This window comes from Aotus nancymaae, unplaced genomic scaffold, assembly GCF_030222135.1.
Source record: "Aotus nancymaae isolate 86718 unplaced genomic scaffold, 86718_ANA_hifiasm-v0.15.2.pri h1tg000090l, whole genome shotgun sequence".
Taxonomy (NCBI): Eukaryota; Metazoa; Chordata; class Mammalia; order Primates; family Aotidae; genus Aotus; species Aotus nancymaae.
This window is the reverse complement of record NW_026988505.1, coordinates 276,436-290,984: the sequence shown is the minus strand read 5'-3', so window position 1 is coordinate 290,984 and position 14,549 is coordinate 276,436. Positions and strand designations below refer to the sequence as shown.

General features: G+C 45.3%; 1 non-coding gene across 1 annotated transcript; it reads right to left on the bottom strand.

The window, feature by feature from the left end:
• Positions 1-10,653: 10,653 nt before the first annotated feature.
• LOC105720718 (uncharacterized) lies at positions 10,654-13,219 on the bottom strand. The gene is made up of 3 exons (XR_010339918.1): positions 13,086-13,219; positions 11,558-11,744; positions 10,654-10,882 (listed from the first exon to the last, which is right to left on the bottom strand). It is a non-coding gene; the product is annotated as an uncharacterized LOC105720718 (transcript).
• Between the last annotated feature and the right edge of the window lie 1,330 nt (positions 13,220-14,549).

Below are 14,549 nucleotides of genomic sequence, written 5' to 3'. Positions count from 1 at the left end.
CTAGGGGGTCATGTCCTGAGAGGACATTTGCAGGACACATTGGACAAGGGTTCAAGGGGTCTGTGGGAATCAGGGAAGGGGAGGACAGACAGGAGGAAGGGTCACATCACACCCCAGTGAGGTCAGCCTGGCCCTCAGGGACACTGGGGTTAGGAAGTGACCCTGTCCTCCTGGAGGGGAGGAGGAAGACAGGCTCAGGAAGGTGCAGACCCCAGGTGTGCTGTGCCTGGTGGGGAGACTGCAGTTGGAGACAGGACAGCAGGGGGCACTGTGGCCTTCCTGGCAAATGCTGTGAGCATCTCAGAGGGCACTCCTGGTGCATTCCATTTCCCCAGACCTGGTTTCCTGCTCACCCACTGATGTGCAGGATGTTTTGGGAGTTAGAATGTGAGTGCCCTGCAGCACCAGCAGGGACTTGGTTACTTGGAGAACACTAGTCCCTCTTTTCCATTTTTCTGATGCCTTAGAAGCAGTATTTTCCAGGCAGAACCAGATTATCTGCAGCTTTAAGGTAACCCAAAAGAGTGCCTGCCACCCAGTGCCATGGAGGAATTGTGTGCACGCATTTTCTGCATGTGCAGACAACTCTGTGTGTATGAAATCTAGATTTTAGTAGATATGGCTGGAAAATACTCTTAATGAGGACATCCCAGCAAGGTGGCCCTGTGCTTTCTGTTCTACTCATCACGTCCTTGTAACAGCCAGTTCCATTTTAATTGATTTTTCTTTTTCCCATGGAGCTGATACTTTGTCATGTCTAAAAAGCAGATGTGCGATCCAGAACTGCTGAGGAAAAGTCAAACACCTCTGGAAAGAACGTGCTGGCTTTTCCTGAGGAGAAGCAATGTTATGGCTGTGTAAGCTTGAAGCTGACAATGATGGTTTATAGAACACTTAAGCACAATCTGCTTGAATCCAATCAAAATGAGGCAGAGTGGAAAGGCAGAGCAGCAGATGGGGAGATGGGCAGCACCATTTGAGCTTTCCTAACAATGTGTGTCAAAGCTTTTGTTCATCTCTGATCTTCCTAGAATTGGAAGTGTCTTTTGTTTAACATGCAGAATTTAGGTTCTGGTCCTTGCCTCCCACAGTCCTGACTAAGACACGAATCAAACATTAAGGAGGTGCAAACACAGAAAACTTGCTATAAGGACTTTATGAGAGATGAAGAAAGGAAGCTAGGGACCAAGTACAGGCATAATGAAAGTTATCTTCTTGGTCTGAAAGCAAGTTATGAACTTATTTCCTTCTGTTCTGCAAGCTCAGAGGCAGCAGAATTTGTATTGGATCCCATTGGAGGTGCAAGTTCCATACACGCTTTCTTCAAGGCGACAGACTCCTACTCTGCAAGAGCATCTCAAGTGGGTCCTTGGGCCTGGGGACACATAGAGCATGAGGCATTAGGATGTGGTCAGATGGGGTGTTAAGGAGAATCCCCGTGCAGCTAACTCCTGGGGTGATCATGTTCATCATGGTGGCCACATCACAGCAGCAGCAAAATCAGCCCAATCAACAGGAATCTATGTATACTGCAGTGCTGCTCACAGGAAGGATTAGAGACTTGTTCTCATTCACTCACCTTTCTGTGCTCCTGCCCCATCACCCAGGCATCTGATCACACTCTTACTCCTGTCCCCAGTTTCTAAAACTCATCTAATAGACAAAGTGAATTATATTTCTTCAAAAGTGGGCTCTCACCAATTATGCAGGGGAGATGGCCCAGTATGTATATGCAGAGCATATAATAAGTGTGAGTCTCACAATTGTCATAAAATCAAACATCTTTGGAGAAAAGTCATCCGTGGAATATCAACTCGTTCCTTTTTTTTACTCTGCACATGAGGAAATTGAGGCCTGGGGAGGTGTTCACAAAAGAGAAAGAGCCAGCTGTTGGGTCTGAGTCTAGAGGTGCCTGGTTTTTCCTCTCTCAAAAGAGCCAGCTGTTGGGTCTGATTCTAAAGGTACCTGGTTTTTCCTCTCTAGACTCCGAGCTCTACAATGCTGGAATATCTCACCTGAAGCTCTAAAATCTGAGCTTGTGTCCCGTGTGAAGGAGATGGCAAAGTCACGGTCGTCTGCCACAGGCTGCTCCTGGGCTGCAATCTTGTCAGCTCTTGCCAGGGATGGCTGAGCCTGGGCCTGGAGGGCCACCAGGAGAATGGCAGCGAGGAGGGTGAGGGTCCTCATCATGGCTGGGGTCACCTGCAGAAGGGAGAGCAGGAGCAGATGTGTGGGGAGTGAGGAGTCAGCCTGCATTTATAGGTCTGCTGGGAGAAGGGCTGAAACAGATGCTGCAGTGAGAGGAGGTGTGCATGTGATTGGTGGGGGCAGGGCTACCCTTGCCCTCCAGGTCCCTTTTGTGTTCCGGTGTTTTCCCAGCTTTCAACGTGGCCGTGAGGCCTTATGTTTAGTGTCTGGACTGGATCCAAGCTGATAGGGAGGCTGAGAACCCTGATTTACTTATCTATTTGCAATCTACTTGAATATTTTCTTTTTGATTTTGAAATATGTAAAGCAACCACAATTTCATTCATTAAGTTGGGGAACAAATGCCTCTTATTTTCTGAAGATGGGCCCTGCCACTCTCTGGAGCCCCAGACCTGAACCCGATGGAGTGGAAAGTTAAACCATTGCAGAATTCAGGGTCATTTCCACCCTCATGAAGAGGTTATAGGGTGTGTAGCCTCCTCCTGGGGCCAGTGTGAAGAGGACAAAATGACTTTTTCAGGCTACATGTGAAATGAGCTCATTAGGACACCAGGTCAAGCATAAGTAAAACTAAAGTCAAATGATGGGTTAATTTTAAGGAATGAATGTCATTTGTGAGATTTGTACCATTAACATATCTGTACTTTAAGAAATATCAAAACATGTGACGTGTCCGTAGCCCTCTTCTAGAATCTTTGATGTTGTTTTAATTATAAAATCTATTTTTCATTTTTTTTTTTGAGACGGAGTCTCTCTCTGTCACCCAGACTAGAGTGCAGTAGTTTGATCTTGGCTCGCTGCAATCTCTGCCTTCCTGGTTCAAACATTTCTCCCACCTCAGCCCCGACCCCAATTGCTGGGATTACAGGCATGCCCCACCATGCTCGGCTAATTTTTGTATTCTTTTCAGAGATGGTGTTTTGTCCTGTTGACCAGGCTGGTCTCAAACTCCTGACCTCAGGTGATCCACCTGCGTCAGCCTCCCAAATTATATCTTGAATCATTTACATGGAACAACAGGTGGAAAGGGTAACAGGCTCCCATCTGTCCCCTCAGCCCTGCAGTTCTGCTCCTGGAAACCACCACTTCCCAATTTTAGGCGTTCGTCCTCACTTGCTTTTTCCTTCTAATGCTGTGTCTTATACACTTTGTATATCAAAACTCAACGAACTCCATCATTACAATTATACCCTATACTATTCCAGCTTTTGCACATGCCATCACTTTACTATTTTTACATTGTGAAAATGTTGTCAAACTTTTATAATTTGTGTTTTTCTAAGCTTTGCTATGACAGGTTTAGACAGCAATAAATATAATTTTATAGTCATCAGTTTGTCCGTAAGTGACAATATCTTTTTAATATGTTTTTAGAAATAGAATTGCTGGGTTAAAGAACGTGTCTTAAATATTTTGAATTTGTTGCTATGTTGTCATCACTGAAGTTTGTTCAATGCACTAAAAACAAAAATCACCCCAACCATTGCCCAGTGGAATTTCTTTTCGAAAGTCCTGATTGCTGCAAAAGTAATTGCGGTATTTGTATTGTTGAAATTTGCCGTTTGGTAGTGGAATACATTCTTAAATGTGGTTACATTTTAGGCCATTTTAATGCACATTTGTCACTTTCTTTTTTTTTGCTAGTAACTTATTAAGTGCTATTTTATAATTATTTTACTGTGGAAATGATGTTAGACAAAACGCAAATTCGAGCAATTTTCTTATTTTAGTTCAAAATGGGTCATAAAGCAGCAGAGAGAACTCACAACATCAACAACGCATTTGGCCCGGGACAACGCATTTTGACCCACTGCACTAATGCGCTAACCAACACACAGGGCAGTGGTGGTTCGGGAAGTTTTGCAAAGAGACCTTTGAGGATGAGGAGTGTTGTGGCCATCCATTGGAAGTTGACAACGACCAGTTGAGGGCATTCATCAAAGCTGATCCTCTTACAACTACACGAGAAGTTGCAAAGAACTCAACGTCAGCCGTTCTGCAGTTGTTCAGCATTTGAAGCAAACTGGAAAGGTGAAAAAGCTCAGGAAGTGGGTGCCTCATGAGTTGACAGAAAATTTAAAAAATGATCATTTTGAAGTGTTTTCTTCTCTTATTCTATGAAACAACAAAGCATTTCTTGATCGGGTTGTGACATGCAACAAAAAGTGGATTTTATATGACAGCCAGTGGAGATCAGCTCAGTGGTTGGACCAAGAAGAAACTCCAAAGCACTTCCCAAATCCAAACGTGCACCAAAATAAGGTCATGGTCACTGTGTGGTGGCCTGCTGCCAGTCTGACCCACTACTGATTCAGCTTTCTGAAACCCCAAGAAACCATTGACTCTGCGAAGTATGCTCAGCAAATCCATGATATGCACCAAAAACTACAACACCTGTAGCTGGCACTGGTCAACAAAAAGGACCCAATTCTTATCTACCTAATGCCCAATGGCACACCATACAACCAGTGCTTCAAAAGATGAACGGATTGGGCTACAAAGTTTTGCCTCATCTGCCATATTCACCTGACCTCTTGCCAACCGACCACCACTTCTTCAAGCATCTGGACAACTTTCTGCAAGGAAAATGCTTTCACAACCAACAAGATGCAGAAAATGCTTTCCAAGAGTTCATTGAATCCTAAAGCATGGATTTTTACACTACAGGAATAAACAAACTTATTTCTCGTTGGCAAAAATGTGTAGATTGTAATGGTTCCTATTTGGATTAACAATTCTCTGTTTGAACCCAGTTATAATGATTTAAAATTCGTGGTCCAACGCCCCAGTTACTTTTGCACCAACCTAATATTTACCAATTGTCATTGCCCTTTCTTCCTGCCTATGTTTAGGGGAGCAATATCTTCCTGTAGGAACACTTGATGTCTCAGACTCTCTTGCAGTTCAGTGACCAGTGAGTTCTGTTCTGACCAATAAAAGATAATCCATAAGAGGGGTCCTCTTTAAAATAATGAAATGAATTTTTGTTTTTGTGTTATATTTTTTTGTGATTCCTTTATGTGTTCTTCCTTATTTCTTCTTGGATCTTGGAAACTCTTGGACTTGCACCGACAGCTGTCTTTTTACCACAAAGAAGACAATTCCTTGATATGGATGGAGGAGCAGGAAGATACAAGACTCCTTGGTTCTTGAGGCCACAGTTGAGATATTGCACCCACTCCTGTTTGCCCACATCTGATTGTGTCACAACTTAGGAGAAACATGATCATACCCTTGGAATCCACTGTTCCTTTGGGTATCCCAAATGAAATTAACTCTGTCATATGTATTCAAAATATTTTTAGAGTTTGTCATTCTCTATAGGGTTTCTTTTGATGTGCTGTTATTTTTATGTAGATTTAAAATTTCTTTGTCAATTTCTGAGTTTTGTGCCTTTCCCACCTAACCTTGCAAAATTCAGTCTTGCGTGTGTTAGTTTATGCTCTGCGCTGTGAGTCAGGGTTGCCTTTCCATCTGCTGCCACTTACCCTGAGGAGGCTGTGCCGTCCCAGGGAGGGCTATCAAGATCCTTACCAATTGGACATATGAATGGCACGTATAGAGGCCCAGAATCTATGTAGGAAACATGGCCATAGATGGAGCTGTTAGATCAGAGAAATTTCAAAGTGACATTGGGGCCACAAAGGTACTCTGCGTGATCTGTTTCAGCTCCTCTTCTGTTCCAATGTGCTGTGCCTCAGTCCTCCCCAAAGTACACACATTTCAGTGTAAACACAGAATTCCATTTCTGAAGCCCCTTATCTCTGATCTTGCACCCAACTGACTTGTACACCCTGGGAGCCCATGTCTCTTTCCTCCTCAGAGACATTCAGATCCTGCTTCTGGATAGGAAGGGGTGGACCCCAAGATGAATCACACTCTTGGGGACCTGTTCTTGCTACGATCTCATGCACCTGTAGATGCAGATGGGTGCATCCTTCTGGCTATATCATTATCCGAGAGCCCAGTCTGTGGAGAGGTCAGCAGTAATCCTGGCCACCATTTCCTGAGAGCAATAAATCTCTTTACTCAATAATGATGATCAATGGGAATTCTGACTGATTGTGTCTGGTAGTAAACTTGACTTCATCTACTTAAAGGGTGTGGACCAAAAGGTCAGATCCCAGGTGCTTCACATGAAATCCCAAAGGAGGGGCTTTACAAAGGCGTATGCCAAGGAGAGCCTGTGATGTTCACATAAGACTCTCAGTGAGCAAATATCCCTGGAGCATCAGCGGCTGTCAGGTTCTAGGCTCAGAACACAAATAGCCAAGGGACTTACAGAAGGCAGCACTGCAGAATTCAGAGAAATAGAGAGTATAGGGCATGGATGAAGTCTATGGAATTTGCATCAGCCTTGTTGCTCAATCATTTTTGACTTTGTTTAAGGTAAATAATCTATCTAATGTTCATTTTTCTCTTTAATGTATATTTCTGAAAAAAAATTGTAATGGTAACAGGGAGTAAAAGGATTAGTGTGACTATTATTATAATGGATGAGTATTTCTTAGTAATCAATTCATATTAGCCGATATTAGTACAGTAAATATGTATTTTGAGAATACTGTCTGGCCTATAGGAGTTATCCAACTAATAACAGTTCTGTGAAGTCACACAATGCTGCCTTCGATCCATCATAAAAGGGAAGAACACATTAGTGTTCTTATTTTATAGAATACCGTAGTTTGGTCCATAGGATCAAAGTGTTGCCTCCAACGATAAAGGTTCACCATCACCAAAGCTATGTTGGAATCCCAGGCCTCCTTTTGCAAATCCCTTCATTGCTTCTGGCATGGGCCCCCAACCCCTAGGCTCAGGAGCAGTGTCGATCCGTGGCCGGTTAGGAACTGGGCCACACAGCAGGAGGTGAGTCATGGACAAGTGAGAATTGCTGCCTGAGCTCCACCTCTTGTCAGATCAGCAGTGGCATTCGGATCTCATACGAGTGTGGACCCTATTGTGAACTGTGAGTGCGAGGGACCTAGGTTGTGTGCTCCTTATGAGAATCTAACTAATGCCTGATGATATGAGGTAGAACAGTTTCATTCCAAAACCATCCACCACCATCCCCATGGAAAAATTGTCTTCCACCTGTCCCTGGTGCCAAAAAGGTTGTCCCCAGTTAAGTGTCTAACTAAAGTCAAGTGACCCTGTGGAAGAGTAGAGGCTTCATGCCCTCCTTGGAGGAGGACAGGACTGGGGCAAGGAGGGAAATGAGAGAGCAAATTCCAGTGTGGAGAGGAAACGGGAAGACGTTCGGTAGGATGCCATTCCGGCGTGGAGGAGAAACGTGGAGATGTTCGGTAGGACACTGTGTGGATTGTGCTCACTGGCGGGAAGGTTGTCAACGTGGGGAACGGCAAGTGAGTTTGGACTGGAAATTGTGGATGGGAAGCTTCCTGGGGATGTTCTAGACACAGCTTCACATCTTGAGGATGAGGAGTGGGTGAGTGGAAATGAAACAGCCAAGCACCCTTTCTACTGTGTTTCCATGCCCTGTAGGGATTCAGAACCACACTATGGAAGCCCTACAGTGAGACAGGGACGCTGTGTCTTGGGATAATCACATTATGAAAATGTGGCCCACCTCTGACTTATACTTGATGGTTTGATCACATGAGTGGGTTATTTAAAATGCCTGGTAGGTCTTCAGTGTACATACAGAGTATGTTTTTTAGATAATTATTTCTGGGTCTTATTTGAGGCTGAGCAAGTTGCCCTGGTTGTCTGGAGACCCCCACACCTCTCCCTGCTTTCTCTGTCCCGAGCGTTTGCAGCTGTCATTGCCCACCCTGGGCTGCAGTAGCAGAAGCCACAGGTGGTGCTCCCAGTGGAGGACGGGATGCTCCATCCTCATCTGCCCCCTTCCCTTGGATCGTTGGATGTTTCTCAGCACCTCAGCCTGATTTCTACTCCATTCTTCTCTGTTGCAACAGTAATTCCTCTAAATTTAGTGGAGATTGACCCTGCATATTTCTTGTCCCAACGCCATTTTCTTTACCTAGAATACTGCTTTACCTCTTCTTTTTAATGTATTAAAATGCGAATATCTTGTATGTTTCAGTTAAACATATATCATGAACTGTTTTCTTGCCACTACAGGCCAAAATGGCTAGTTTCTTCATTAGAAAGTAGTAATGCTTCAGGAAGCACTATTTTACCCATGATATTCTATGTCAATTTTAAATGATTTTTATAGGAATGCTGTCATATGGACTAGACACATAAGCTGCCTTATCCTCATAGGTGTCAGGCTTATTCTATGAAGTTTTATAATAGCAATGTCATTTTGCAATAATATGTGATGTTAGGTAGGATTAATTAACTTAATCATAATGAATTTGCTGATCTCCTACCATTTGTTAGGGAGTCGTCTGTGCACTGTGCTCTGACGATGAGTGACACGTGCAGCTCACTTTCTGGAGTAGGGAGGCAAACATGACAGAAAGCAGGTGAAATGTACAGAATGTGAGATGGTGTGAAATTCTACAGTTTAAAATGAGAGAAGTGGATTGAGGTTTACAGGAGGAACTAGTTGCAATTTAAACTTGAGAAATCAGGATCGCCCTCAGTGACAAAGGGAAGTTTTGGCAGAGACCCCAGGACCTGGGGTGCAAGGCAGGTGGTTTTCTGGATGAAGTGTAGAAGCCACGTGATGGAGTCAGCCCGGCCCCGTGGACAGTTAGGAGCAATATGCAGAGTTACAACAAGACCACGTGACTTCAAGTCAGTGGCATTTACAGGAACCCAAGGAAGGTTGCCTGGCCATTGCGCTCTCAATCTTAGTATGTGTCCTGCCCTGTCTAAAGAAGAGGTAGAGCTGGGACCATTTCTCTGTCAGACATAGACCCATCTCTACTCCCTAACGTGTGTATTGGGTTCTCCAGCTGTGCAATGTCTCAGTGGGATTTCTGGGCTGCCTCTTCGGACAGGCAGAGCCTCTGTCCCGGGCCAAGAACTGCTCAGAATCTGCATGAGGTGTATGGGGGGAACACCTGCTCCTTCCTCCTGGGGTCTGGGCATTTGTGGTTGGTGTTGGTGGTCACAGAAGTATCTGGGCCATAAGATGAGTTAATCAGGAAAGGTGAATAATCCATTTGAAACACTGTCTCTTTTTTTGAAGCCTGTAATCTCTCTGTCCCACTCAAACTCCTTGGGACATTTTACCAGTGACCACCCACTATGAATAGCCATGGCTGGAATATAGTTTCTTTGTCAAATGTGTGTTTTGAATTCACTGGTTGCACCTACCAGATCCAGAGTAAATACAAGGGGCTCATGCTGGACTCCTCCCTGTGCTGTGTGTTCATGTCCTGAAAGGCCGTTTACAGAACATGTTGAACAAGTGCTCAGGGTCAATGGGAATCAGGAGAGAAAAAAAAAGGGCAGACAGAAGGAAGGGTCACGTCACTCCAGCAAGATGTCAGCCTGGCCCTCAGGGACACTGGGGTTAAGCAGTGACCCTGTCCTTTTGGAGGGGAGGAGGAAGACAGGCTCAGGAAGGTACAGACCCCACGTGTGCTCTGCCTGGTGGGGAGGCTACAGGTGAAGGCAGGAAAGCAAGGGGTGCTGTAGCCTTCAGGGCAAATGCTCTGAGCTTCTCAGAGGCTGCTCCTGGTTCATTCCCTTTCCCCAGACCTGGTTTCCTGCTCACGCACTGATGTGCCGAATATTTGGGGTATCAGGGCCTCAACGCTCTGCAGCAGCAACAGAAACTGAAAGTTTCTGATGAAATGTTTTTTGTCTCTTTATTTTTCTCATTGCCCCTTTGAGGCTGTATTTTCCAAGCAGAATCAGGTTCTTAGCAGCTTTAAGGCAAGCCAGGAGAGTGCACACTGCAAAGTGCAGTGGAGCATTTGTGCCTGTGCGTTTTCTAGGAGTGGAGATGACTTTACAGGTGGGAAATCCAGGTCTTAGAAGACATGGCTGGGAGGTGTGTTTAATGAGGACATCCCAGTGTGGGCTGCTTCGCTTTCTGTTCCACGCATCCTGTCGTCGCTAACCACCCATTTCCCTCTTAAACCTGCTTCAGTGGATCTCATGTAACCCTATGTCTTAAAAGGCAAATGTATAATCTGGGGTTGATTCAAGAATGATCTCTAATTCTTTAGCACAGAGGATGGTGGTTTTTCCTGAGAAGGAATGATTTTGTGACTGCATGAACTTTAAGCTGACACTGATTATTTGCCCAGCACATGTCAGGTCTTCGACAGTAGATCCAGAGAACGCGAGGCCGAGTGTAAAGGCAGAGCAGTGGATGAGGAGATCGGTGGTGTCATTTGGACCTTCCTTTCAATTTGGGTCTGAAGCCCAAATTCCTGTTTGAAATTCCTAGAATTAGGAATTTTATTTTGTTCAAAAATTTGATTTCAGTTTCTGATACGTGTATCCCAAGTGTGTTGACATGGACACACATCACACATTACAGAGACGTAAACACAGAGAGCTTGTTAGAAGGCATTTATTTGGGATGAGGAAAGGAAACTGAGGACACAGTACAGGAGTAACAAGGATGTCTTTAAGTCTCAAAGTAAATTGTGAGCTTATTTTTATCTGCAAGCTCAGCGGCAGCAGAACCGGTATGCTCTACCACGAAATAAGCAGGTCCCAGCTTGACGTTCTCCGAAACGGCAGCGTCCTCGTCTGCAAATGCAGCCTGAGCCTCTCCCTGAGCCTGTGGATGCACAGAGAGAATCAGAAATTGATCACCAAGGTCAGCAGTGGGTGGTAAAGGGAATCTTGGGAAGTCACATGCTGCCTGATGGGTAATGTTGGCTACATTAGGGCCAGTAGCACGAGCAACCTCAGTCAATAGGAATAAATACACAGATCAGTGCTGGTCACACAGGATTCGATTCACTCATTCTCTTTTGATCTCATTTCTGTGCTTCTGCCCCATTACACACACAGCTGAACACATTCTGTGGCTTGGCTCTGCTTTTTAAAAACTATTCTGTAGATACAGCAAAATATTCTCCTTTTAATTAAGTCAACTTGTTTAGATCCAGAAAGAAATTATCAGACTGTCTCTTCATATATTAACCCTACTGAATTTCACAGACGTATCTTGGAATCAACACTTATTTTTTAATTTTGTTTTTTTATTTTTCTAAAGTGAAAGCATTATTTAAAAAACAAAGGAATAAAAGAATGACTACTCGACAGCCAGAGACACCTCAAGTCTTTTAGACTTATTTGGCTCTCTACTTGATTTATCGATGAGAAAATCAAGGCCCAGAGCTGCTAAGTTAAGCAAACTCAGTGACATCCACCATTGAGACTCGATTCCAGAGCCCATTTCCTGTTTGTCCCTCTAGACTCTGCAGCTCTGCATGCTGGCCTCTCTCACCTGAAAGCTGATGTGAGGCGCCTTCATCCCATACAAAGGAAACAGACGCTTCCTGAGCATCTGCTCCAAGCTGCTCCTGGGCTGCGACCTCGTCATCTCTTGCCTGGAGTGGCTCCGCCTGGGCCTGCAGGACCACCAGGAGAACGGCGGCAGCGAAGAGGGCGAGAGTCCTCATGGCTGGGGTGACCTGGAGGAGGGAGAGCAGGAGTGGATGTGTGGGGAGTGAGGAGTTAGCCTGGATTTATAGCTCTGCAGGGAGAAGGCTCCGAGACAAGAAACCTTGAACCTTCTGAGTGAGCGGAGGTGTGCGTTCCGTTGGAGATTGTGTGGGATCCCACTGGTCTCCATGTCCCTCTTTTCCTCCTTTGCCCGCCCAGCTTTCAGTCTAGTGTGAATCTCTATGTGTAGTGTCTATGCTGGGTTGGAGAAGATGGTGATACTCAGGATCCTGGCATCTTTTTCCTGGTTCTCACTTTGTTAAATATTTACTTTGTAATATTCAAGCAAAGGATAACAGCAGTGCTTCTGTTCAATAAGTTCAGGGAACAAATGTCATTTTCTGCAGGTGGCCCCACTACCCTCTGTAGGTCTAGACTCTGGCAGCAGGCATGAATTCCTGTCAAGAGCCATTTGTGGCAGGTGTCAAAGGCATTAACACCCTCATGAAGTTATGGGTGACTAGCCTCCTGTAGGGGCCAGTGTGAAAAGGACAATGATCCTGTCAGGCTATAGGTGAAATGATCACAGTGATATAGAGGTAAAAAGTTCATCTACAGCCAAAATCTTCTTTCCAGCTCTATTGAGAAATGAATAAGAATTAAACATGATATATATCTACTGTATACCACCTTATAATTTCATGTTCATATACATGTGGTCCTTTATCATATACTATATACACAAAGCAACTCAAAATGTAATGACCTAAACAGATCTGAAACCATAAAATTATGAGAGGAACATATGAAGATAAAGCTTTGACACTGATGCAGGTAACGATTTCTTGGCTATGACACCAAAGGCACAGGCAATGAAAGGGAGAAGAGACACATGGGGCTGCATTGAACACTGAAGCATCTGCGGCCAAAACCAAACAAGCCACTGAATGAAAAGGCAACCCAGAAGACGAGAGGACATATTTGCAAACCATAAGTGGTAGAAGGGTTAGATATCCAAATACATAAGGAAGTCAAACAACTCAACAGCAAAAAACAAATAACCTGATTGAAAAATGCCAAGGACCTGGAGAGGCTTCTCTCAAAGGAAAAGAATGTTCTAGGGAGCAATTATTGCCTCTTTTGGACACATCAATAGGACAGGTGTATTTAGAAGAAAATTCCTTCAGTTTCTCTATTAACTTAGCTGGTAGCCACGGCCCCCAGCAGCCACCAAAGAATCAGACAGAAGTGCACAGCAGGGCATTCACCTGCTGGGTCCCTCTGGGGTGGCCTGAGAGTCACAGGTCAGATGGGGGCACAGCTTCAGCATTGAAACCTCAATGTGAAAGTTTAAGTTTTGTGTTACTTACTGATCCTCAAGCTAGGCAGAGTGACCAGAGAGGGCAGACAGCAGTCCGTCGTCCCGGGCCTCCTGTAGCAAGAGCAGGCATGCACAAACAGGAGAGGATTTCCTATTTAAGGTTCATTTGGGATCAGGTGTCCTAATATCCGGGGTTACTTTCTGGTAAGTGCATTATTAAATAACTCCAGTGACAAGGGCAGTTGAGAAATTTAGTGGGAAGCTGGGCTCCAAACAGGAGTCCACAGAGGGACTGAGCCCTCATCTACCTTGGTCAGCCCTGGCCAGGCCCAGGCAGCAACCAACTATGGGTTCTCCATGACTCCTAAGGCAATTGACCCTGGGATGCCTGTGCTGGTGGCTGAGGCTGAGCTAACTGCACCAAGGGAATATTTAAAGCCACCAGGAGAGCCTGGCCTGCATATCACAGTATACACTCTGTTCAGGAGACAAGGACACGAATGCCACCCACACACAGGAGAGGATTAGGAATCTTACTCTGAACCAGCCTCCCCTGTACCTGGGCTCTAACCATAAAAAAACATCAACCCTAGTCGGCTGGGTTGGGACATTGCAGAACACCCAGTGAGACTGAACACCACCTCGGCTTGTGTCGCCAGGCAGGGCAAGTTTTGTGGGGTTCGTTAGGGATGTGGACACAGCATGTGGTTCCCTAGAGTGGAAAATTGCCTCATTCCTTGGCCAATGGACAGTTTAAGACAAAACGACCATCTGGGACCATTGGGGCCAACGACTCCTGAGTTTGCTGCTTGAGACCTAATATCTCTGGGAAGTCTTTCAGGGAGGCGGCCAAGGTGGCAGTGAGATCGGTGTTAGCCTGCGTCACCTGGTGCTGTGTGCTCAAATACCTTGTTCCTAAGCCAGTTCTGTGCAGGCTTCAGAGTCCCCATGCACACAGCATGAGTGGGATGATCACTGGGCACTTGAGATATGCAGGATCGGGCTCATGTTCTACCTCCTTGGTTATTTGAGGGAAGTCCTAGTGACACATTTTAAAATGCACCACTCTCCACCCTCCTTCTCTTTCTCAGAGTGAGGTAGATGGGATAAGGTGATGTCAGCAAAATAGGATTGCATTGGGTCATCTGCAGAGCGCTCAACAAAGCCTGAGCTAAGGAAGGAGTATGGCAAGGGTCGGAGTATGTGCCGAAAACCAGTGCCACATGCTGAGGTGGGGAACATAGCAGTAAGGAGTAAGGAGTATCCTATAGCAGTAAGGAGAGGCTGGTTTGTTTGCGACCCCACAGTCAAGATGAGGTTCCTTGGTGTCTCCAATTCCAGCAAGACCATTGCCTGCCTTGATGATTCCTCGGGCAGGGGCACTTTCATCTGAAACAAATGACTATTCCCATGGGGGTGGCCTCTCCAGGTGGCCACCCATGAAGGGCTGTGGTGGTCTGAGCATTCACTTTACTGCCACTGTTGCACAGGCTCTTATCCCTGTGGGTCTTCA